The following is a 26,223-nucleotide window of genomic DNA, read 5'->3' as shown; positions in this document are numbered from 1 at the left end:
CTCCATCCATGGGATTTTCCAGACAAGAGTACTGGAGTGGGTTGCCATTTCCTTCTACAGGAAAGGAAACCCTTCTACTGGTCGGGTTTCAATCCTGACTCAGGGATTGAACCCAGGTCTCCTGCATTGCAGGCAGACGCTTTACCCTCTGAGCCACCAGGGAAGCCCTAACAAGGGCAATATAAGAATTCAAATATACATAATATGTGCCCACTAAGTGGTCAGTTAGTTCAGTCGCTCAGCCGTGTCTGACTCTTTTCAACCCCATGGACTGCAGCACACCAGGCTTCCCTGTCCATCACCAACTCTGGAGCCTGCTCAAACTCATGTCCATCAAGTTGGTGATACCATCCAACCATATCATCATCTACTGACCCCTTCTCCTCCTGCCTTCAATCTTCCCCAGCATCAGGGTCTTTTTCAGTGAGTCAGTTTTTTGTATCAGGTGGCCAAAGTATGGGAGTTTCATCTTTAGCATCAGTCCTTCCAATGAATAGGACTGACTTCCTTTAGGATTGACTGGTTGGATCTCCTTGCAGTCCAAGGGACTCTCAAGACTCTTCACCAACACCACAGTTCAAAAGCATCAATTCTTCAGCGCTCAGTTTTCTTTATAGTCCAACTCTCACATCTATACGTGGCTACTGGAAAAACCATAGCTTTGACTAGATAGACCCTTTGTTGGCAAAATAATATCTCTGCTTTTTAATATGCTGTCTAGGTTTGTCATAGCTTTTCTTCCAAGGAGCAAGCCTCTTTTAATTTCATGGCTGCAGTCACCATTTGCAGTGATTTTGGAGCCCCCCAAAATAGTCTCTCATTTTTCCCATTGTTTCCCTCTCCATTTGCCATGAAGTGATGGGACCAGATGCTGTGATCTTAGTTTTTTGAACGTTGAGTTTCAAGTGAACTTTTTCACTCTCCTCTTTCACTTTCATCAAGAGGGTCTTTAGTTCCTGTTTGCTTTCTGCCATAAGGGTGGTGTCATCTGCATATCTGAGGTTATTAATATTTCTCCCGGCAATCTTGATTCCAGCTGGTGCTTCATCCAGCCCAGGATTTCTCATGATGTACTCTGCATAGAAGTTAAATAAGCACGGTGATGAAATACAGCCTTGATGTACTCCTTTTCCAATTTGGAACCAGTCCATTGTTCCATGTCTGATTCTAACTGTTGCTTCTTGACCTGCATACAGATTTCTCAGGAGGCAGGTAAGGTGGTCTGGTAGTCCCATCTCTTTAAGAATTTTCCAGAGTTTGTTGTAATCCATACAATCAAAGGTTTTGGCGTATTCAATAAAGCAGAAGTAGATGTTTTTCTGGAATTCCCTTTTTCTATGATCCACCTGATGTCAGCAATTTGATCTCTGGTTCCTCTCCCTTTTCTAAATCCAGCTTGAGCATCTAGAAGTTCACGGTTCACATACTGTTGAAGCCTGGCTTGAAGAATTTTGAGCGTTACTTGGCTAGTGTGTGAGATGAGTGCAAGTGTGCAGTAGTTTGAGCAATCTTTGGCATTGTCCTTCTTTGGGATTGGAATGAAAACACCTTTTCCAGTCCTGCGGTCACTGTTGAGTTTTCCAAATTTGCTGGCGTATTCAGTGCAGCACTTTCACAGCATCATCTTTTGGGATTTGAAATAGCTCAACTTGGATTCCATCACCTCCACTAGCTTTGTTCATAGTGATGCTTCCTAAGGCCTACTTTACTTCACATTCTAGGATGTCTGGCTCTAGGTGAGTGATCACACCATCATGGTTATCTGGGTTATGAAGATCTTTTTTGTATAGTTCTTCTGCGTATTCTTGCCTCCTCTTCTTAATATCTTCTGCTTCTGTTAGGTCTATGCCATTTCTGTCATTTATTGTGCCCATCTTTGCATGAAATGTTCCCTTGGTATACATTGTTATTATTTGGACACCTGTTCCCAGTAGCTCCTGTACTCAGGAATGAGTTCTGCTACCTGTGTTTCTGATGGATACAGACTGATAGGAAACAAATGAATCAGTATTTCAGCAATTGGCACAAAACAATGAGAGGTTCAGCTCAGTGACCATGTTGGACTGGTCCAGGTTCATGATTCAGTGAAAACCAAGTCATCAAAGTTCATGTGCTGGGAACCAAGGTAATGAACTAGGGTTGAAATAGGAGATGGTTGGACCTCTCAGAGAGCTGAGTGTCATTCTTCTGGGGTCTTGTGGGTTCTGAGTGCACAGGAGCAGAGTTCCAGGCTGAGAAAATGACAGTGGGCTATGCACGTGATCTGAAGAACACTAAAAATCCTACCCCACCCTAGAGCGTTTCTCTCAGCTGTTGGTACCTACGATACAAGCACGGCACTGTCTTGAAATGTAGAAGCAGGAAACTTACAGGCATATTTTTAGTACTTCTAAAGTTTTGATACTTGCCACTTTCGAGTCCAGGCTGTCCCCTGGCACTTGTGCTCTGTATCTTTTCCTAGCTTCATCTGCTATCAGAATGTTCATCTCTGCATTCTGTTTTCTCTCTGCTGACTGTAAATAACACTAAGAAGCAACCTGGTAATCCAGTCCCTGTGAAGAGATTAGTAACTGAGAATAAGAATAACAACACTAAAAGTACTTACTGTACACCAGGAACATTATATCACTTCTAATCTAGATGATAATTCTGCATGGTAACCTTAAATATATATATATATATATATGTGTGTGTGTGTGTGTGTGTGTGTGTGTGTGATATATGTGTGTATGTGGATATATATATATGTGTGTTATGTGTGTGTGTGTGTGTGTATATATATATATATATATATATATATATATATATATATACACTGCTATGTACATGAGGAAATTGAGGCTCAAACAGGCAATAAACTTGGAAAATGTATGCACCTCCATGTTGAATCCAAAGGGAGACTAGTTCTCCATTAAGAAGATGTCAAGGAATCCTCTGGTGGTCCAGTGGTTAAGACTGTGCTTCCACCGCTGGGGGTGTGAGTTCAGTCCCTTGTTGGAGAACTAAGATTCCACATGCTGTGTAGCACAGCCAAAAATTAAAAAAAGAAGATGTCAAATAATAAGCAAAAGGTGCAACCCACTCCAGTACTCTTGCCTAGAAAATTCCATGGATGGAGGAGCCTGGTGGGCTACAGTCCATGGGGTCACAAAGAGTCGGACACGACTGAGCGACTTCACAACGACACGACTATGACCATGAGACATTCACAGGGGTAGCAGCTGTTCCAGAAAGGATGTTGTCAGTGTGGGATACAGGCAAGCCACTCCATCCTCGGATGGGTGTACCACCCTAGGGTCTGCTAAGTCCCAGCAATTAAACAAGGATTTCTGGCAGGGGCTTTTGCATTGTTGATGCCCACACTATTTGGTTTACCCAACCAGGTGAGAGTGGCCTGGGACTCTGGGGTATAACTTGATGGCTAAGAGGCTGGTGCCAGGTCAAAGTACTTAAATCAGACCCTGAATCTGCTACTCATGGGGAGTGTGAGTTTGAGTAAGTTGATAAACACTGCTGCCCCCAAATTTCTTTATCTGTCAAATGTGAATAATAATTATACCTATACTTCATCAAGGTATTGAGAGGATTAAATGAGTGAATGTATTAAAACACGTAATAGAGAACCTTTGCGTCCTTAGTTGCTCAGTCATGTCCAACTCTTTGCGACCCCATGGACTGAAGCCCACCAAGCTCCTCTGTCCATGGGGTATCTCCAGGAGAGAATACTGGAGTGGGTTGCTGTGCCCTCCTCCATGGGACCTTCCCAATGCAGGGATCAAATCCAGGTCTCCCACATTGCAGGTGGATTCTTTACCAGCTGAGCTATCAGGGAAGCCCTAACAGAGAGCCTGCTGCTGCTGCTGGTGCTGCTGCTAAGTCACGTCAGTCGTGTCCGACTCTGTGCGACCCCATAGATGGCAGCCCACCAGGCTCCTCTGTCCCTGGGATTCTCCAGGCAAGAACACTGGAGTGGGTTGCCATTTCCTTCTCCAATGCATGAAAGTGAAAAGTGAAAGTGAAGTCGCTTAGTCGTGTCCGACTCTTAGCAACCCCATGGACTGCAGCCCGCCAGGCTCCTCCATCCATGGGATTTTCCAGGCAAGAGTACTGGAGTGGGGTGCCATTGCCTTCTCCAACAGAGAGCCTAGCATGTAATAAATACCCAATAAACGTAAGCTTTTAATATAATTTTGGTGTCTTCATATAACATATATCGTGGTTCTCATGTATGTGTGTTAATTTGCTTCAGTTATGTCCAACTCTGCATCCCCTTGGACTGTAGCCCACCAGGCTCCTCTGTCCATGGGTTACCATGCCCTCCTCCAGGGGATCTTCCCAACCCAGAGATCAAACCCATGTTCTATGTCTCCTGCATTGGCAAGTGGGTTCTTTACCACTAATGCCACCTGGGAAGCACATTGTGGGTCTCAATTTGGGGCAATTTCATACATACCCCATAGAGTGCTGGGAAATGTCTGGAGACAATTTTATTTGTCACACCTTGCAGGGGTGAATATTCCTAGTGTCTGGTTGATAAAAGCCTGGGGTGATGCTAAACATCCTGCTATGCACAGGGCAGGCCCCTACAAAACAAGAATTATCCAGCCCAAATGTTCATAGTGCTGAGGTTCATAAAAACCAAACCATGTGGATCTTCCATCGTTTACCAGGAAGTTGGTGAGATATTTGGTCCAACATGAGACTGGAAAAGCTGGACTCAGGAGGTTCGCAGACAGCCTCTTTGGTATCAATAAGCCAGGCTGCACCTACATCATTCTGACCCAATTTTTAAATTTTGCTTTCAGGATTGGTTAATTCGTTGCACATATTATCAAGCCATAGTCTACTTTGACTCCTGTGCTTTTCTTCTTTCCTTATAAAGAAGATAACTAGCTTTTGAAAGACCAATGAATAACCACAAAGAAATAAAATAGGCCACAATAATTCCTGAGGTTGGATAGGCCACCTTGCATTTATGCAAATCCCCTACCACCATGGTTTTACTCATTAAACTTGCAGAAGGCTTTATAATATCCTATATGCATGAGTTTTTTGGAGACCTTCCCTCCACCTGGAGTCCTCTGTTCTCCTTGCACCCTGCCCCTAATTGGTGGCCAAGAGGATGGGTGCTTGACCATTGAAATTGGAATTTTTCTCTTTTAAAGTCTACTTTGCATTTCACCTGCTGCAGCTTCACCACTGCACTTGGATATTGTCTCTCCCTCCTCTAAAGTTCTCAGTCATGGTCCAATTGTACTTTGACCTAAATTGAAGAGCAAAGACTATCTTGTTTTCCCTTATATCTTCCAGAGTTTTTAATTTCAGAGGCTCAGGAAGTGCTTGACTGGGTAAACAGTGATATGGATACTGACTGGAGTGTTCCTTCACTGCAAGGTTCAAGCCCAAGGAGACCCGTGCCCAGGTCTGATCCTCTGCTAGCCATTTTCATGATATCAAATGTCTCTCTCTGATGAAGCCATTTTCTCTGAGTCCTTGGGAAAACATCCCAGGCATGTACAATAAAGGTCACCACTCGGGACAGGGGAATGTCCAGCTGAATTTATGTTTTTACCCTCAAGGACCAGGGAGCTAAACTCCAAATAGGGTGGGGCCCAGAAATAAGGGGAGATTGTGGTGTGAATGCCAGCAATTTAGAGCCTTGGGCCCCCTGTTTCTAATGGAGCCAAAGGGCACTGCCCAATCTCTATAGAACTGTTGTTAATGGCCAAAGGGTGTCATCTGAGTGTCAAAGGAAAGTTCACATTTCCATGGAGGGCCCAGAGGCCAAGGGAGAGGTCAGACGCCTCTGTGGGGCTTTTGTCTGCTTGCTCTTTGTTAAAACCCACATGCAGGCCTATTTTGATCTCACACATATCTGCATGTGTTTCTGGGTGGATGAAAATGCAGTGCAGCTGGATCCTGAGTAATGGTTCCGGCCTTCAACAAGCTCCTCGGAGGAGCAGTTTAGACAGGGTTGCATTCTGCTCTCAATTTCCAATTTGGCAAAGGAAACTGCATATTCATCTCATCAAATAAGGGGAGAGTTAAGGGCGTTGCCACCAAATTCCTATCCCTTCCCACATGTGCGAGTCATGAAGGAAGATTTCTGTGCTTGTCTGTGATGCCAACTCATGACTTAGGTGTGCTAATGCCAGCCTAGTCCCTGGTACATAGTAGATATTTTTTCTAACTTTTTATTATGGAAAATTCCAAGCATGTACAAAGATAGAATATATACAAAGGTATCAGGCATGTAAGAATGGACCTATCACTCAGTTTCAACATCTGTGTCCTCATGTATTGTGTTAGATATACTCACTTCCTCCACCCTATCTTGCATTATTTTGAAGCAAATTCCAGAATCATAGAATTTCTTCCATTAAACAGCTTTGTACGAATCTCTAAAAGAGGAGTCTTTAAAACACAGTAACAAAAACACCATAGCTACAATACCATGATCACATCTAAAAAAATAGCAGTGAGTCCTTAATATCATCAAATATCTAGCCAGTGTTTAAATTTCAATTTGTCTCATACATGTCATAATTTATTTTTAACATTTCCTTATTTGATTCCAAGTCCAAATAAGGTTCACACGCTAACTGGTTGCTGTGTCTCTTTGTGCTTCTCTTCATCTATAGATCTCCCCTTCCCCTCTCATTCTCTCTCTCTCCTTCTCCTTCTCCTTCTCTGTCTCTTCCCTTCAAGAAACTGGGTTGTTAACCATATACAGTTTCTCTAGTCTAGGGTTTTCTGACTTCATCCCAGTGGTATCATTGTGCATATTTCTTTGTCTACTGGTTTTCCTGTCAATTGGTGGTTGGATCTTGAGCTTAATCAGCTTCAGGTCTGATTGGTTTTTTGTTGTTGTTGTTAGGACTTCTTTATAGATGCTGTATTCTTCCACCAGGAAGCATATAGTATCTTGTTTCTCTTTTTGTGATACTAGCAGCTATTGACAATCAATTTGTAGATCCATTAATTCCTAGAAGTTGCAAAGTGGTGATGAGGATATTCTATTGTGTCTTCATCTATTAGCTGTAATATTTCTGTAAAGAGGAGAGGAGAGAAACTTTTCTGCTACTTGGTTAACCAGTGCAACTGTCCGTGTAGGAAAAGTAGAATAAATGCTTGATTTCCCCCTTATTTACCAGTGGTATAAAATAAAAGAATTGATTCACTCGCTTTCTTCAAGTGTCTCCAATTATTATCTATTAGAATCAACAGAAATTCATGAATTTAAATATTGGAGGAATTTTAATTTATTGTTGTTACTATCATTATTGATTTTCAAACTGTCCCATCCTTGGCCAGTGGGAGCCTCTTAACGTTAATATTATCCGAGTAATGTTTGGTAACTTTCTGTCTGGTGTGACAAGATGCTCCAGCAACGTCTTGTACATTTCCTGCTCTAATTCTGAAATCACCTGTTGCTTCAAGGCACTTTGCTCCTTTTTGTGGGAAATGGTGTTTCTGGGTCTTTGCTTCTGGGTCTTTCTGGGCACAAAGGTGATCTGTGATAACTGTTTACTCATTTCTAGACTTTTTAGCAGATGGAGCTAGAAAATATGCTCATTTCTCAAAGTCATAAATTTTAGGACTTCATATCAATACTTCCAATTCAAGTTCAGGATTATAGGGATTTTGTTTAAATTCTTCAATCCTGTATCTCCTTTTTCCTAAAGTTGAGAATCATGGTTTTTAAAGACATTGGGGATTATCACATAATTATGCATTTGTTCTGTCACACAACCCACAAACACATACATCTCAGAAAAACTAGCAACATTTCCATCAACAATATGATTCCTGAAAAGAGTTTAAGTAGATTTTGTTTTTGACCGTGTAGTTAGTTCTGTTTGTCCCAAAGATACATCCTCCCAGGGGCCTGAAGTCCAGCTGAAGTTTTCAAGTCCCAGGAAATAGTTCCTCTCCCTGTGGTTATGTAAACTGGCATTGACACTTAGGATCGTTTGTTTGTTTCATCTCCTTTTCCAGGTTTACTTTTTTTTTTTTAACATGTAATTTTATAAAGCATTTACATGGGTTGAAAGCCAAGTCTACAAAACCAAGTATGCTTACAGTAGTTTGGTTTCTATTTCATATCTTTTTCAACCCTATTTCTTCCTATGTCTTATAGGTAATAATTTGTTTTTAAATTTCATATTTATTCTTCTATTGTTTACTTTAAAAGTTACATATAGGACTTCCCTGGTGGTACAGTGGATGGGAATCCACCTGCCAATGCAGGGAATACAGGTTCGATCCCTGGTCCGGAAAGATCTCACATGCCACGGATCAACTAAGCCTGTGTGGCTCAACTACTGAGCCTGTGCTCGAGAGCCTGTGCTCGAGAGCCTGTGCTCTGCAAAAAGAGAAGCCACCGCAGTGACAAACCTGTGCGCTGCAGTGAAAGTAGCATTGGCTCTCTGCAGCTTGAGGAAGGCTAAGCAAAGCAGTGAATACTCAGCACAGCCAAAAAAAAAATTGTACATGTACACATACACTCACGCTCAGTGCTTAGTTGCGTCAGTCATGTCCAACTCTTTGTGACTCTATGGACTGTAGCCTGCCAGGCTGCTCTGTCCATGGGACTTTCCAGGCAAAAATACTGGAATGGGTTGTCATGCCCCGCTCCAGGTGATCTTCCCGACCCAGGGATCAGGCCAGGTCTCTTAAGAGAGGTTGGTGGGTTCTTTACCACCATTGGCAGGCAGGTTCTTTACCGCTGAGCTGCGGGGGAAGCCCACCCACACACTCACACGGATACATATTTCCATTTCTTAGACATACAGTTGACCCTTGAACAACTAGGCGGTTAAGAGGGCCCACCCTCCTCGCAGTAGAAAATCTGCATATAACTTCATAGTGAGCCCTCAGAGTCCTTCCTTATAAGGAGATTCAACTAATCTCCTTATGAGGGATTGTGTAGTTCATGGGTGTATAAGTGGACCCTCACAGTACAAACCTGTATTGTTCAAGGGTATATACACAATTTTCTCTACTCTGTTTTTTTTGCTTATTATATCTTGGAGATCACTCCATAGTAGAATATGGAGATATTTCTAATTCTTTTTTTTTTTTTTTAGGCTGTTTGAATTTACTCAATCAGTCCCTCAATGATGGATATTTGAGTTGTTTTATCTTTGTTGGTAAAAATAATAGGCTTTTTACTCCTCTCTTCCTTCCTCTCTCCCTCCCTTTTCTTTCTCTCTATATTTTCAAGTTTATCTTTGAAATAGGCTCCTAAAAAGGGAATTTCTGAATATAGAGTAGTTAAGAAAAAAGTTTTTAACAACCTCAAACTCTTAAAAAAACTTCAAATAGAGTACAAAGAACATTTATTTCCTGCACCATTTGAGAGTAAGTTGCTGGCATGATGCCCTATCACTACTGAATACTTTAGTGTGTATTTCCTATAAACAAAAGGGTTTGCCTCCATAACCACAGTACAACTATCAAAATCATGAAGTTAACATTGGTCCAGTGCTCCTATCTCATCCTTGGATTCCATTCAATCTTTGCCAATAATCATCTTTAAAGCAAACGGATTCAGTCCAGAACCGTGTGGGATATGTTGGTGTAACGTTTCTCTAGTCTCTCGCTTTGGAACTGTTCTTTCTTTCCCAAGCTTTCATGACCCCAGTATGTTTGATGATAACAAGTCAGTTTTGTTGTTGTATGTTTTTCAGTTTGGGTTCATAGTACTATTAGCTTTTTTTTTAATGTGTTAATGTTGATCATGTTCTCCTTAATTGGTGTCAGGACCTTGGGGGAGAGGGTGAAGCAGGAGGAAGGGAAAGAAATATCTCTAGAAGAGAGGGGGCCCATCCCCCTCTGCAAATGTGTTTATCTCACTGTACACAAAGGATCAGGGCCTTTTTTTTATGGAGGGTGCGGGTAGGGGAGAGGAAGCCGATTCCCCAGGAAGCTCTGCCAGATAAGAAATCTGCCTCTGTAAACTCATCTGCTTCTGTGTTTTTGTGTGTTCCTCCTTAGCTTCCTCCTTAGTTCCAGTAAAATTATTTGTAGAGGGGAAAATCCCAACTTCGTTTCAGCTGAGCTAAGGGAAAAGGAATGGGTCAGGAGAGCTGGTCAAGAAAGAGGGGCTGCGGGGCACTGTGTATGCTCAGTATGCCTTTCTTAGGAGTCAGACTCGGCAACTGGCCCTTCCACAAAGACGAAAAGGAATCCCATGTGAAATTCGGCTGTATGAGATTGGAATTGACATATATACACTATGTAGGAGATGTGGGTTCGATCTTCTGGAGAAGGAAATGGCAACCCGCTCTAGCATTCTTGCCTGAGAAATTCCACAGACAGAGGAGGTGGCCTACTGTCCATGGGGTCACATAGAGTTGGACACAACTTAGCGACTAAACAGTAACAGCAGCAACAATGTATAAACTAGGTAACTAATGAGAACCTACTTATAGCACTCCACTCGATGCTCTGCCGGGAACTAAATGGTAAGGAAACCCAAAAAAGAGGGGATGTATATCTATGGCTGATTCACTTTGCTGTACATCAGAAAATAACATTGTAAAGCAACTATACTCCAAATAAAAAAAATTTTTTTAAGGTAGCTGTATGTAGCAAGCACTTGATGGGTAGCTACTATGCAGACAGTTAAGAGCTCCTCCTTTCCTGTCATGAGCTCTGTTCATACACCTGCTGTAGGCCCTAACACCCTAGTGAAACTGTCTTTTTTACAGGACTGGGGGTGCCTGCTGGATGGAGGCCTGAACTCTTCTCAGAGTTCAGCAAGGGGAATGGCATCACATACATCTCTTGAAGCTACTTAACTCATTAGTATCCACACTGAGGAGGGCTTTAGTCCCACAGCAGGAATCTTCTCCAGAAAGAAGCTGGGTATGAGAGACTTATTAATAAGGGCACGCATTAGTATAGGGGTAAGAAAATGAGAACAAGGGTGTATTCACAAGAAGGACCTGGGGATCATCTATCTGATGATCCTGTTAGGTCCATCAGCCAGAGTAATTTCATTGAAACGGAACTTGGGGAGAGAAGGAAGAGAAGGGGAAACAGGAAGTTAAGGACTGTGTGATTCCACTGGGGGGCGGGGCGGGTTCCATCTCCATTCCAGAAACTAGGATCCTGCATGCCACATGGTGGCAAAAATAATAATAATAAATACATAAAATAATCTTGAAACACATCAGAAACAACTCAATTTTTAAAAGTGTGTGATTAGTTCCTTTTCAGACCCAAGATGCAGAAGGCTTCAGAGGGGCCCAGTTTAACCAGTGTTCCCAGAAGCCCACACAGCCCAAATCCAGCCAGGCTCAGCCCTGGGACTCTAAATCCTGAGCCCACCTGAGAGTTTAGTAAGGCAGGGAGCAATTCATATTAATTGAATTTGTAAAGCCACATTTTCTTCTCAGGCCAAAATAAAAAAAGAAAGAAGGTAAGACCATACACTCTTAGTTGAATACAAGTGTTTGCACTGTTTGCCAAAGATACAACAGATGCAAATTCCCCTAAGGAAGGATGGTGACAGTTTGAGGGATGGTGTCTATGCGTGTATTTAATTGGGTAAAGTTCCTAAATAGAGTGAGTGCTTTTTTTTTAACCTGATAAGAACTCCAACCCACTCAGCAAGGAAAAATCAAAGTATACCTTCAAACAATGTCTTTGAGATAACCTTGAAGTCTTGTAGTCAATATTTGCTTACAGGAATTCTATGTACATTCCAGACACTTCATATTTGGATCTTCTAAAATTCCTTGTTTTTGATGGGCATCACTTGGACATCACCACTCATAAGAAGGTCCTTATTCCTCTACCCCCTCATCCCCATCCCTTTGACTTTTTTTTGGATGAAGCATTATTTTTTATCCTTCTAATGACTGGTATTTGGCTATAGTTGGAACTCTCTTGATAAGAGGGGGTTTGGCATTTAAAAAATTGCGTATCATTTTATGAATTGGGGAGAGACAGCATAATTTGACATTAGATAGAAAAGACTTTGTTAAAACACTTGGAATTTAAAAGCTCTGCTTGCCTTGTAATGAGTCCTTTGAAAGATAATCTGTTTGGAGCCCTATGGGGTTTCTAAGGAAACATGCAGCTTTGAGGGGAAACATTCTCTCCCCTCTGGTCCCACAAGTGCACATTTCTCAACCCGACATTCTAGCTGGATCACTCTGCTTCCTGATTCAGTAATTAGATATTTTGGTGAAGAAAATTTTAAAGCATAATCATGCTGTAGTGGGAAGGTGGGATTTCTTTGGGGGCATGTTTTCCTCAAAAACCAGGCATTACATTTTGGCCTCTCACAAGATGCCCAGCCCATTACTATGAAAGAGCCTACAGTCTCTGCCCTTGGAGAGGTTACCATTCAGAAGGGAGGAGAGGCTGCCAGCCAAATAATTTACACGTGTGGTAATTGCAATAAACTTTTATTAGTGTTGTCAGAACATTTGACACATTTATTGCATTAACTGAGCCCACTGCCTGGGGGACACAAAGGCAATTACTAAAATATATCAAGGCTTCCCTGGTCGCTCAGATGGTAAATAATCTGCCTTCAATGCAGGAGACCCGGGTTTGATCCCTGGGTCAGGAATATCCCCTGGAGAAGAAAATGGCACCTCACTCCAGTATTCTTGCCTGGAGAATCCCTTGGATAGAGAAGCCTAGTGGGCTACAGTCCATGGGGTTGCAGAGTCAGACACAACTGAGCAACTCACACACACACACACTGTATCAAACCTGTGTTATATATTACAATCACACCATGGCTATTTTTAAAAATCTCACCAAAAGAGGAAAAAATTACTGCCAATTGTAATATAAATGCATCCTGATTTCAGAGACACTAAAAAATTGAAGATCTGCATCTTCAACGAGATGCAGTAACTCCATCCAGATTCACCTGGAATACAAGTAGGAAAATAATCACAAAGCAAGGTAAGAAGTGAGCTTCCCAGGTGGCTCAGTGGATAAAGAATCTGCCTGCCAGTGCAGGAGATATAGGAGACTTGGGTTCAGTCCCTGGGGCAGGAAGATCCCCTGGAGGAGGGCACAGCAACCCACTCCAGTACTCTTGCCTGGAGAATCCCATGGACAGGCTACAGTCTACTGAGTGGGAAAGAGTTGAACATGACTGAAGGTAAGAAGGCACAAAGTAAGAAGCAACATTAGGGAGGTCCGGAAAAGTACTCAGTTGGTCCAGAACCAGGAGCACCTGACGCTAAGAGATAAGGTAGGTAGGCTTTCCAGAGGACGTGACATTTGAGCAGGGTCTTAATGAATGAATATGGATTTGCACGTAGAGAAGACAGGGCATTTTGGGCTGAGGAAATTGTAGGCACAAAGGTGAAGAGGAAATGACAATCACATTCTGGGCTTCAGATATATGTCCCAACTTCAGGCTCCCAACACAATGTTAAGTTGTATTTCTTCTCTCTTACAGAGGACACAAACACAGATTTAGTAATTTGTCCAAGGTCTCTCAGCTGGTAATCAAGAAATACTAACTACTGCTATTATTGCAGTCCAATTATGTGGGCTATTGTTCTAAAGCTGTGCTATTCAATATGGTAGCCTCTAGCCATGTGTGACCATTGAGCTCCGTATAGTCACTTGAAATGTCAAAATGTGTCTATTTCAAGTTGCATGTGCTGTAAGAATAACTATACCCTGGATTTTAAAGACATAGTACCCAGGAGTTCCCTAGTGGTCTAATGGTTAGGATTCAGTGCCTTCATTGTCTTGGCCCTGCTTCAGTCCCTGGTCAGGGTACAGAGACGTCTCAAGCTGCGTGACTTGACAAAAAATAAACAAATAAAGACTTAGCACCCCCCAAAATGTAAGATATATCCATAAATCATTTTTAGATTAATCACAAGTTACAAATGACAATAGTTTGGATGTGCTTGATTAAATAAAATATGGTCTTAATTTTTTTTTACTTTTTCATAATTGAGAAAGTATTTTAATTTTTATATAATTTTTATTATAATCACATTATATTTCTGTTGGCCAACACTGTTCTAGGATGCTCTGCTGAGAGGGGGAGGGGTGTGGGGAATTGTGTCCAGGGCGGAGGAATACAGCTCTACTGCCCAGGCGTGCTGCTCCCTGCCAGGAATCCCTGCCTGCTGGCTTTGCTTCGCACATTGGTGCATGGCTACTTAAGCAGTTTGCCCCAGGCTCCACATCTGCTGGTGACAGGGCTAGGTTGAAACTAGGTAGCCTAACCCCTGAGCCTGCCTTTGAGTTCCAGAAATGTGAATGATTTAGGTATAGGTGACAGTGGTGCAAGGGGGAGGGTTCAGGGCCTTCATCTGTTACCTGCTGTAGGAAACAGGTATGTGTGCATTCCCAGAAGACCTCTGAGGAGTGAGTGGAATTTTGGGTACCAGTGGCAAGGCCTGGAGGAAAATAACTTCCATCCTGTACCAGGGTCCTGTGAGGGCCAGGCACTCCAGGTGCGATGTTGGAGGACAACCAGGATCTGGCCTATATTAGTGAGCTTCTGTCTGAAGTTTAGGTCCTGAACCAGGATCCAAGCCCCTCCATACCCTGACCCCTGTTTCCTAACATCATTGCTCTGGCATCTGCCCAACCCTCTGCCTGCCATACATCCAGCTCCCTCTAGACCTCACACACTGCTGTGTGGCCTTGCCTTTGTTAATACTTTCCCTCAGCTGATGGGCACTTTCTTGTCTTGCCCCAGAGGCCGACTCCTCCTTCAAGACCCAGCTCAAACATCACCTTTACTATAACCTCCCTGACTTTGATGGAAAAGACCCTGAGGCTGGGAAAGATTGAAAGCAAAAGAAGAAGGAGGAGGCAGAGGATGAGATGGCTGGATGGCATCACCAAGTCAGTGGACATGAATTTGAGCAAACTCTGGGAGATAGTGAAGGACAGGGAAGCCTGGCGTGCTGCAGCCCCTGAGATTGCAAAGAGTTGGACATGACTTAGTAACTGAACAGCAACAACCCCTGACTTACCTGGGATGAAAAGTATCATTATCACTCCTCTGTTCCATACTGCAGCTGTTTGTCTATCTATCCATGGTGCCTGCTTGATGACATGCCCCGCCTGGACAATGGCAACATCCTACTGGTCCTGGGCACCCCAGCAGCGCCAATGTGGGCACACACCAGATGCTCCTTGTCTGCTTTGGAGTGGAATCAAATTGAATCACGTTTAACCAACTGAAGGAGAATGGCAACAGCTCCTTCACTATGGAATTCCCCTTTGCAAATCCTTAGGAAGGCTAGAGGCTCCTGCTCTTTGGCTGCCTGTTAAAATGCAGGATTGAAAGACAGAACAGGTAGCAGTTGTTATTGTTTAACTTCTGAAATGGTTGTTACAGAACCAAACTATGCAAGAAAAAACCCATGATAACTCACCCGTGTGACTCAGCAACGAAGCACATTCCAGGGGAAACACAGTCAGTTTAGCTTACAGGCTTTTAATCTGTGAAACTCAGTCCCTCTCCCTCACACAGCTCTCAGGCTCTGAGGTCTCAGTGGTCAAGGCACAGTGGGGAGCCCGGTCTGTGACACCAGAAGGCTTCTAGGCTTGATCCTTCTCTTGACTCGTTTGCTTCTCGCAGCAGCTTCATGGAATGTAGACTGTTTGGGGATATTTTCATTGGTCTGAAAGTTTGAGTTCACAAATTAACAAGTTGTGACAACTTCTTCCACCTCCATATGGTTTGATGTTTTCCTTTCAGACCCGCTACTGATGGTTGTTGTGCTGTGGATCGTGCCTCTTGAGTCAGTACCTGCCTCCGTGACTGCAGACAGACGCTGACAGCTGCAATTAGGTGCCCAGTGATATCTTTAAGATGGATGTAGGGCCTGGAGAACATGCCACAGGCCCAGAAAAGAAGCCCCATCCATGTCAGAATCAAAAGTCGTCATGCTACTGTATCTGTGAAGGAGTGGTCCTCTCACCAAAATAAAACACTTATTCTGAGAAGAAACAATTTGACAACCCCAGCCAAGCATAATGCTATGCTGCCCTGGGAGCCTGTCCCATCCATCACCTGGATTTTGCATAAAAATTTCAATTATTTTCTTATAATGTCCAGTGAAGATTCAGCACCTTGAAGCCAGACAACTTAACTAGACGATCTCTTGGTTTTCTTTCTGGTTGTAAATGGGTGTTGTAAACATAACAGTATGCACAATTTAGAGAAGGAAGTCTGCCTTCTTCTCAAAGCAGGGAACTTGCCTATGCCATCAGTGTGTGAAAAGCCACGCAGTGGAAGGATCTGCTGAAACTTAGCTTCTATGGTAGTGTCCCGTTCTTCTGCTCCTACTCCATCTCTTTCTTCTGCTTCTCCTTTCTATCAAAAAAGAAACCAGAAAGTCTGGGAGAGTGCCTGTCCTAAGGCACTGCAGTAGCTCGCTTTGAGGGCAATAGGGCCCCTTAGAGATCATCGGCATGCCCAAACATAAGTGATGGATAATTTCCTACTTGCTGGAAATGAGGACCTTTTGTGTTTCAAGGGTTGAAAAGGAAAAGTTGCCAGACCTACAGTGGCCTGGTCCCTGGAGATGGAAAGTTGATGGAAGCTTGGGGTCTGCAGAGCTGGACAGCCTGATAAAATCTGAGGTAGCCCTCTTGGGTGACTAGATCTTTGGGGAAAAGATTTCCTAAAGGAGTGAAAATTAGCACTAAGTGCTACAATTCTGGGAACCTAAGCAAGGGACAGTCTCAGCTGGGCCAAGCATTATGTCTCAAAGTTCTCTTTCCCACACAGACCTTCAGCAGCCTTTGCAGAGCCCTGCATAATATCATCTGAAGGCTCACGTGGGGCATCTTCCATAGCCATGTGGCAGTGATCAGTAACATTTCTCCCACTGGCCTGCAGAAGTCAGGCTGACCCCTATTTAATCCAAAGAGAGTCTTTGAGATTGTGGACAAGTCATAGTGTTGGAGACAGCCCCATGACAGAGATGCTGGGCTTTCACTAACCCCACAATCTATTAAACCATGGGAACTTAAGCCACTTGTTTTGTGTGAAAAAAGCTAAATATGACAATATTCGCCCCTGGATTTGTGAAGCAGTCCTACTGGTTATTGCATCCAGGATATATGTGTCTATGAACAATTTGAAATCTGAGAAGTTTTCACCATCAGCCCCAAATTGAAAGCTTATGAAAGTGCTGACCCCAAGTTTCTGCCCTGAGAATTCTGAGATTCACTGTCAGTTCAGTCATTCAATCATATCCAACTCTTTGCTACCCCAAGGACTGCAGCATGCCAGGCTTCCCTGTCCATCACCAAATCCTGGAGCTTGCTCAAACTCACGTCCATCAAGTCAGTGATGCCATCCAACCATCTCATCCTCTGTCGTCCCCTTCTCCTCCTGCCTTCAATCTTTCCCAGCATCAGGGTCTTTTCCAATGAGTCAGTTCTTTGCATCAGGTGACCAAAGTATTGGAGCTTCAGCATCAGTCCTTCCAATGAATATTAAGGACTGATTTCCTTTAGGATTGACTAGTTTGATCTTGCAGTCCAAGGGACTGCAATCTTGATTCCAGCTTGTACTTCATCCAGCCTGGCATTTCACTTGATGTACTCTGCATAGAAGTTGAATAAGTATGGTGACAATAAACAGCCCTGATGTACTCCTTTCAAAGTTTGGAACCAGTCTGTTGTTCTATTGCCTCTTGACCTGCATTCATTGAGTCAAAAACAAACAGCAGAAGCTGCTTGATGTATATTTTGTGTTTATAATGAGAAGGGGAAATGATCACTCTTGGGGAAGATGGTGCTAAGCCACACAAGAGCCTAAACTTTGAGACAAGGTTTGCCCATAGTCTATCTGCATTTAATAAATGTCCATAATACCCACTCTTTGCCATTTACTGTGCTAGCTACTTGAGAATAAAATGATATAGCAGATGTCGTCCTTGCACTCTGATACAGAGATGGAGAAATACATTAGTGAAATCATTGCTCCAAAAAGTAAATAGCTGTAGTTAGCACTAGCGGACTAATTATTTATTTTCAGTTTGATTAATTTTCAGCTAAGAGGATAGATGAGATTATGTATAGAGCTCAAGATAGGAAAGAGTTAAGCCCTACATGAGGCTTTGCAGAGGCTGTCCTAGGGGAAAAGAGGGACCTATTCATTAGTCCCTGGGCAATGGGTTGGTTCTTCCTCTACTGTCATTTCAGAGAATGTATGTTCCCTCCGGCATCCTTGCTGGCCCGGAAGGTCACTGCAGGCTCAGGGTGTCACAAACACAGGATTGTTCACTCTTTGGCTGGTGAACTAGGCTGGGGACCAAACTGGCCCACAAACTCAGGTTTTCCCATTTCATTTCAAGGGCAGCCAACTTTAAGACTGAAAAAAGGGCTTATGGCAACACTAAGAGGAATGGTGAGGGGAGCCAAAGTCAATGCCATCACTAGATCATGCTGCCTTCAGAATAATTTCCCAATCTTTGAAACAATTGCAGAGTGATTGCCAGAGGGTTCAGGGGGGAGGAGAGCTGAAGTGACTTTGGCTAGTGAGGTTGTATGTCGAAATAATACAAAACAATAAAAAGAATTTCCTAGGAATCCTCAATCTAGCAGTGTGGTTTTAGTTTCTTCCTATAATTCTTAGGCATATGGTGAATTAATATGGAATTTTCTATTAATTAGCTAATTAATTCAACATATATTCATTCTAGTCTACTCTTTTACTATTAATAGCTATAAGACCTTAGGTTACAATCCTTTCATTCTTCCATCTAACCAGTCATTTCATTTCATTTCAGTTCAGTTCAGTTGCTCAGTTGTGTCCAACTCTTTGCGACCCCATGAATTGCAGCATGCCAAGCCTCCCTGTCCATCACCAACTCCCAGAGCTCCCCCAAACTCACATTCATCGAGTCCGTGATGCCATCCAGCCATCTCATCCTCTGTCGTCCCCTTCTCCTTCTGCCCCCAATCCCTCCCAGCATCAGAGTCTTTTCCAATGAGTCAACTCTGCATCAGGTGGCCAAAGTATTGCAGTTTCAGCTTTAGCGTCAGTCCTTCCAAAGAACACCCAGGACTGATCTCCTTTAGGGTGGACTGGTTGGATCTCCTTGCAGTCCAAAGGACTCTCAAGAGTCTTCTCCAACACCACAGTTCAAAAGCATCAATTCTTCGGCACTCAGCTTTCTTCACAGTCCAACTTTCACATCCATACATGACCCTGGAAAAACCATAGCCTTGACTAGACAGACCTTTGTTGGCAAAGTAATGTCTCTGCTTTTGAATATGCTATCTAGATTGGTCATAACTTTCTTTCCAAGGAGTAAGCGTCTTTTAATTTCATGGCTGCAGTCGCCATCTGCACTGATTTTGGAGCCCCCAATAAAGTCTGACATTGTTTCCACTGCTTAAAGCACAACATTCAGAAAACTAAGATCATGGTATCTGGTCCCATCACTTCATGGGAAATAGATGGGGAAACAGTGGAAACCAGTGATTTATTTAGCGTCTAATGCAAGTAAGACTTTGTGCTATACCTAAAGCAGACCCAAGCTTACCCAAACGTAAGCCAGGGTTCACTAAATCTCATCCCATTCATCTCTTTTCCAAGCACATGAGAAAACTACATTGGGAGGCCTTATCACATTGGGACCACAAGACTGGATTGTAGCTAATAGAAGAGAGTAGAAATGATATATCTTACTCTCAAGCCTGTTTATAAAATTCACTGTGCAATTGTCCAGTTTCTTAATTTTCCTTCTGTGATGAATCTGGATGGCAGAAATACGAGATAAAAGGAATATAGATCCCTAAGGCAACCCTTGGAGGAGAGCCACAGAAAGACTGCATGTGGTGTGGAATTTGGTATAATCTAGCCTCTCTTTCCCTAACCAACACACACTCTCTAAATGTATGGATGTTTAAGCTTAATACTGAAAGTAAAAAAAAATTATCTAGGCTAATTCAGGTAATGTGAACTGATATTTTTCCAGCTAGGGAAAAAAACTACATAAAAAAATAACCTGGTTGGGGCTTCCCTGGTGGTCTAGTGGTTGAGAATCCACCTGCCAATGCAGAGAACGTGGGTTTGATCCCATGTTCGTGGGTCAGGGAAGATTACACAATGTAGTAAAAAGCCTGCAGACAGCAATGAAAGGGGCTCCCTCTCACCACAACTAGAGAAAGCCCATGTGCAGCAACAAATCCCAGTGCAGCAACAAGCAAACAAATAAACCTTTTTAAAAAAGCAAGTTTACCAAACAAAGTCTTGAATGAACCCCAGGTGTTTACTTGAACAGCTGAGTACAGTGGTTACAGTCGTCAAAGTAGAGATTGTAGAAATACGCTGAAAAATTGATTCACACTTTAGAACGTTTTTATTTTGTTGTATTAATTTATTTATGGCTGTGCTGAGTCTTCGTTGCTGTACAGGCTTTTCCCTAGTTGTGGTGAGTGGGGGCTACTCTTCGTTGCATTTCATGGGCTTCTCATTGCTGTGGCTTCTCTTGTTGAAGAGCATGGGCTCTGGGGTGCACTGGCTTCAGTTAGTTGCTGCTCCCAGGCTCTAGAGCATGGGCTCAATAATTGTGGTGCACGGGCTTAGTTGCTCCTTGGCACGTGGGAATTTTCCTGGATCAGAGGAACTGGTGTCTCTTGCATTGGCAGGTAAATTCTTTACAACTGCACCACCTGGGAAGCCCTAGAAAGTTGTAACAAGACTGAAGGAAGTAATAGGTTAGTTGAAGGAATCACTTTCTTATCATAGTAGATCATCCATTTCTTGACTATTTGGAGTTCATAGTTTAAGTGGTAGAATAGAGGAGATGAACCTAGAGCCTTGGGTTTAGATTCCACACACCCCCACCTGCCCCCGGCCCGCCCCGGCCTTCCAGACAGGTTCTTCTTGTCATTTAGTTCTTCAGAGAATGCTTTGCTAACAGCTCCATATGAAGCAGTCACCAGTTATTCTCTACTAAAGCCCTCTATTCTAATTGTCTCTGTAGCTCGTGACTATTTGACAGTTTTCTTGTTTATAAATTTGTTTGTTTTCTTATAGGGTGTCTTCTCTCACTCGAATGAGGGAAAGAACACTTTGTTCAACATTATCTCCAGCACACTGAGTGGTGATTAGCACATAGTAGGAGCCCCATAAATGTTTATCAAATAAATGAATGGCAGGAGTAAAAAATCAAATGTTTTATTTTGAAATAGATTTGCAAATATACTGAACTTCCAAGGTTGGGATGTGCCTCAAATAAGAACTATGAGGTAGCCATGTTTATCATTCTGCATCAAAAAAATTTTGATGCTTTCTGCATCGTTTCAGTTGACATCAATATCTTGCAAAATTTTCTCAAATAACACATTGGAGCAATCTATTCCTGGAGAATTCTTTCTCTAGACTTGAAAAAGTCCCAGAGATGTAAATAGTTTTGAATATAGCATAGTTCATATACATTAAACCCCTCTATTGCAACATGTCTCAGATAATTTGATGCCTAAGATGCAGTTTTTGCTGTAGAGGTTGAAGCAAGCAAGATCTCTCTTTCAAAAGGGATAAGAATTCTCTGGCTTGGGCCCCTTCTCTCTGACCTAACTTCTCTGGATCCTCAGGCATAGGAATTTCAGATCTGAGTTATCAGGAAATCATGATAACATTGTAGGGGTCTGTTCCATGACCTAATATCATCTTCAGATTATCAACTAAAATCTGTTTTGAAAGTCAGTGAGTATAAAGACAGAGATGTGATTGCAACCCTGAAGCTAGAAGTTATAGAGAGAAAATAGGTCAAGAATAAAATTGACAAAATTTGCATGCACCTGGGTTCGACAAGGACTAGCCTTACTGGTTCACCAAACAAGGAGGTCTCCTCAGGAAGCTGCATGAGAAGCGCATTTCAAGCCTTGCTAACCAACTAAGTACTAATAATGGCTTCACATCATGGGTGGCAACTGGCACAGTATAACAGCCTAGGAAATGCCAGGAGGGTAGAAGTTGTGTTATATTCATCTACTTAAATCCCTCCAATATTCATTCTGTTTGTTTGGTTTTGGCTGCGCTGGGTCTTTGCTGGTGCTCATGGGCTTTATATAGTTGTGGCGAGTGGGGGCTACTTTCGCTGGGTGCACAGGCTTTTCCTTGTGATGGCTTCTCTTGTTGCTGAGCATCTAGGTGCCTAGGCCTCAGTAGCCGCAGCATGTGGGCTCAGTAGTCGTGGTGCACAGGCTTAGCTGCTCCAAGATATGTGGAATCTTTCCAGACCAGGGGTCGAACCATGTCCCCTGCATTGGCAGATGGATATTACATAAAATTGTTTTATTTATTCATTTTTTAAAACTTTTTAATGTCAATTACCATGTTTTTCATAATGGTTTCTCTCTTGAGATAGATTCTTATCCACATACCACCAGAGAAGTCCTCAACAACATTATCTGCTGTATGAATTATAAAGCTTCAGGATAATATGCTTTGAGTGGTTTTTAGGTAGAAATCTTGGATTAACTCCAAGGCAGTTCTGCCTGCCGATCCCTGAGAGGCAGAGGTAAAGCAGGGAGGTTGCTGGATGCTGGGCTGGAGGTCTGTGGATCACGAAGACTGTGATGTCCAGAGTGCTGAAGGACCTGGGCTTGAAGGACTCTGTGGTTGAAAGGGGGAGCTCAAGAGATGGTTCAAAACGACATTCTTCCTTCACAAATCCTGAGTGTGTGACATGGCCAGGTGTTGTCCTAAGCACAGGAGATACAGTGATGAAGAAGATAGTCTTTTGCATCTAGTTTAAGAGACTTGAAGCAATCGGACTTGGGCTTAAATCCTGCCTGTGCCACTAATTAGCTGTGACCCCGGGGAAATATCTTGACTCTTTTTGAGTTCAACTTCTTCAACTAGGAGGTGGGGACAACCTCAAAGATATGCTTGTGAAAATTAAGTTAGATTATGTCAGTGAAGCTCTTAGCACAGACCCTGGCATACAGTGAGCGCTGTAAGCCCTAGGAAACAGGGATTACATCTTGGATTCGTTTTGAATTCTCAGTGCTTGCCTTCATACACAGAAAGTGCTAAAAGAATTATCTGTTGAAGGCTTGAAGGTTAATAGAGAGTCAGATTGGAAGCCAGGAAGCAAGCTAAGGGTCTGGAACAGGATAAAAAGCCAAAATGTCAAGAAGTATTACAGAAAAATCAGAAACAGGATGTAGGAACAGAACACTCAAAGAAAGTAAGTTTATTGATGGGGAGGCCTCTGTACAAGGTAGTGGGCGTATGGGTGAGCTTGGACCAGCTACACAGGCTATTGGCACTCCTCCTTGCTCCCCCAAACACACTCTGCCCTCTTCTATCAACAAACACAACCTATTAGCATAACAAAAGTTCCGTTATATTTGCCTATTGGGAGAGCTGGGGAGAGAAAGACAGGCTCTTGAGACCATATTCCCAAACCAGAGCTCAGTTTGAGCTGTGGCTGCTCAAACTTCCCTTCTACCCCATTCAGCCTCAGCACCTACCATCTCCCTTGGGCGGAGGGTGATCATAAGTCCAGGATGCCTGAGTTTAAGCACATGTCCTGATGCAATCATTAGTATAGCAGTATATACACCAATCACCTAGAGAACCTACTAAAATGCAGATTCTGATCCAGTAGGTCTGGGTAGGGCCTAAAATTCTGCATTTCTTAAGAACTCCCCGGTGAGGCTAAGGCTATTTGTCCAAGGACCACATTTTCAGCAGCAAGGGTCTACCACTGATTCTCAGTGTAACTGTAGTCAGTATCACCTTGGTTGTTCAAACTGCAGACTCTGAGGTTCCAGTCACCTATTAGTGTGGACGGCTCAGAAAGACCAGCTGTGAAATAACTCCCCTTTATGAATTTCTACTTACCTTCTGCATCAAGCCTTTCCTTTGAGTTGAGGGAGTACAAACAGAAAATCAACCTGTTAACCTCAATGAACACCCCTTAGTCTACATGCAGGGAGAGGCATCAAGCTAAGGGTCTGGAACAGGATAAAAAGCCAAAATGTTAAGAAGTATTATAGAAAAATCAGAAACAGGATGTAGGAACAGAACACTCAAAGAAAGTAAGTTTATTGATGGGGAGGCCTCTGCCAATTCTGAGACTGGGGAGGGTAGCAGGTCTACCAGGCTCAAGGAGCCACTCTGGGCTTTGTCCTTCAGATGTCCTGGGATTTGGTTGGCAAGGCTTTATGGGACCTGGTCAATAAAAACTGCGGGTGAGGTACTAAAAGAGGCACTATAGGGGGCGAGGAAAGCCACACTCTCTGGCTTCAGGGAATGTTATATTAAGAGATAGGATTTCAGATCCTTTCAAAGTCCCAGCTAAACACATGCAAAAGAAATCAAACAGAACACCTGGGTGCTGAAAAGCAAACCTGTAGGGAACTGAGCTGGATGAGGTGAGAAGAGCGAGACTTCCAGGTAGAAGTGAATTTCACACTGGGTTTCGCAGGAGATAATCTGTGGGGATTAGTGGTAGTGGATGGAGGATGTTGCTGAGTTAAGTAAGGGACTGAAAAGTGGAGGAATCCAGACTGGAAGAAACAAGGTCTACAAGGGGCCTCCCTGAAAAGCCATTGGGTTTTTAAAGTCGGAAAGAATTAAGTTAGTCTGTCAAGGACCCACAGGGCACTGTCCTTTAACAGCTCCCACTGGGGAGGATGCTGAGCGCCCAGGGCAGTGACCAGACCACATCCTGCCCTCCCGCACAGGCTGGTGTAGCAACCTGCAGTGCCTCGGCTTTTGGAGACCTCCCGGTGGGTGTTATTTTGATCGGTTTTTGCCTAGCAGTAAAATAACACCCAACTAATGAGCTGTCAATTGCAAGCTGTTCAACTTACTTCCTCCCTCCCTGTCCCTATTCATATCTATGCTGGAGTGGCCTCACTTGGGCAGAAGGGAATGGTGAAAAGATTTTCCATGCACTTCAGAGCAGGGTCAAATGAAAGGCACAATCAAGACTTCTGAGGAAGAGAGGAAGGGCAGAGAAAGGGCTGCCTTGCTGCAAGACAAAGCTGGGTGAACAACTGACTCTTTGCCTCACTGACAAAGGAGAATGAGGGACTTGTGCCAGGCTGGCTTAAATTGACTGGAGAAAAGTAACTTTTGTAATTTGCAGCTCTCTGCGTGCTATAGAAATGCTGGCAAAGCATGCACCCTTCAAGCAGAAAAAACATGAACCATGAGACAATTTCAAGCTCCAGGGTCAAGGATGGGGTTTTCCACTGTGCCTTGGGACAGTAGGGTTTGCTGGGGTAGGGGCCTGGCAGCCCCTGAAGATCTCTGGGTCTACCGCTACCCCAGAACTGCCTGCTAGTCTGCAAGGGGCTGAAATTGGCGCTGCCTACTTTTGTAATCATGTGGGGTGAGGTTAACCAATCCAGGATGGCCACTGCAGAGCACTGTGGGATGTCAAAGAGAGCTGGGAGACTGCTCCATAGGAAGGGAAGGCACAATGAATAAGTCAGAGAGTGGCAGGAGGGAACACAGTCCACCCTCTCTGTCAGTTAGTCAAGAAGACTACTGGGTGATTTTACTGGGCTCAGCATTGCAGCCAAATTTGGCTCCCACAACCTACATAATGAGCTTTGGGGTGTAGATGGTGACTTAGCACTGATGAGGTATACTGAACACTTGCCCCTACAGCCACTCCATAAACCTTAAAGAGGAGAAGAGATCCCTCTTGGTGACAAATATTGGATTTCTCATCAGTGTTGGTGAGTGAAACTCCAATACTTTGGCCACCTCATGTGAAGAGTTGACTCATTGGAAAGGACTCTGATGCTGGAAAGGATTGGGGGCAGGAGAAGAAGGGGATGACAGAGGATGAGATGGCTGGATGGCATCACTGACTCAATGGACGTGAGTCTGAGTGAACTCCGGGAGTTGGTGATGGACATGGAGGCCTGGCATGCTGTGATTCATGGGGTCGCAAAGAGTCGGACACGACTGAGCGACTGAACTGAACTGAACTGAATCTGCTGTGATTGTGTGCTAAACTGAGTGACAGTTGAGTACAGCTGTGGTGAGGTAGAGATTCCCAAGGGCCAGAGTGATCAGGAAAAGTTTTGTGGAAGGAGGTGAATTAGATGTAGGTGCTGATGGATGGGCAGGCTATGGACAGGCAGAGGAAAGTGGGAAGGCATTCTGGGAGGGTGGGGCAATGTAACCAAAGACCCTGGGATGAACACAGTAAGTTCATGGGGCTTTAAAAGGATTAGGTTGTTTGGAGTTTAGCAGGTGCTCTGAAAAAC

General features: G+C 43.4%; 1 long non-coding RNA gene across 1 annotated transcript; it reads left to right on the top strand.

Moving 5' to 3' along the window:
• The first annotated feature begins 1,446 nt into the window (after window positions 1–1,446).
• Window positions 1,447–17,847, top strand: LOC132657641 (uncharacterized). Its single transcript, XR_009596104.1, has 2 exons — window positions 1,447–1,736; window positions 15,716–17,847. It is a non-coding gene; the product is annotated as an uncharacterized LOC132657641 (long non-coding RNA).
• The last annotated feature ends 8,376 nt before the right edge of the window (window positions 17,848–26,223 follow it).

The sequence above is a fragment of the Ovis aries genome, chromosome 1 (assembly GCF_016772045.2).
Source record: "Ovis aries strain OAR_USU_Benz2616 breed Rambouillet chromosome 1, ARS-UI_Ramb_v3.0, whole genome shotgun sequence".
NCBI lineage: Eukaryota > Metazoa > Chordata > Mammalia > Artiodactyla > Bovidae > Ovis > Ovis aries.
This window is presented reverse-complemented; position numbering and strand designations above follow the sequence as displayed.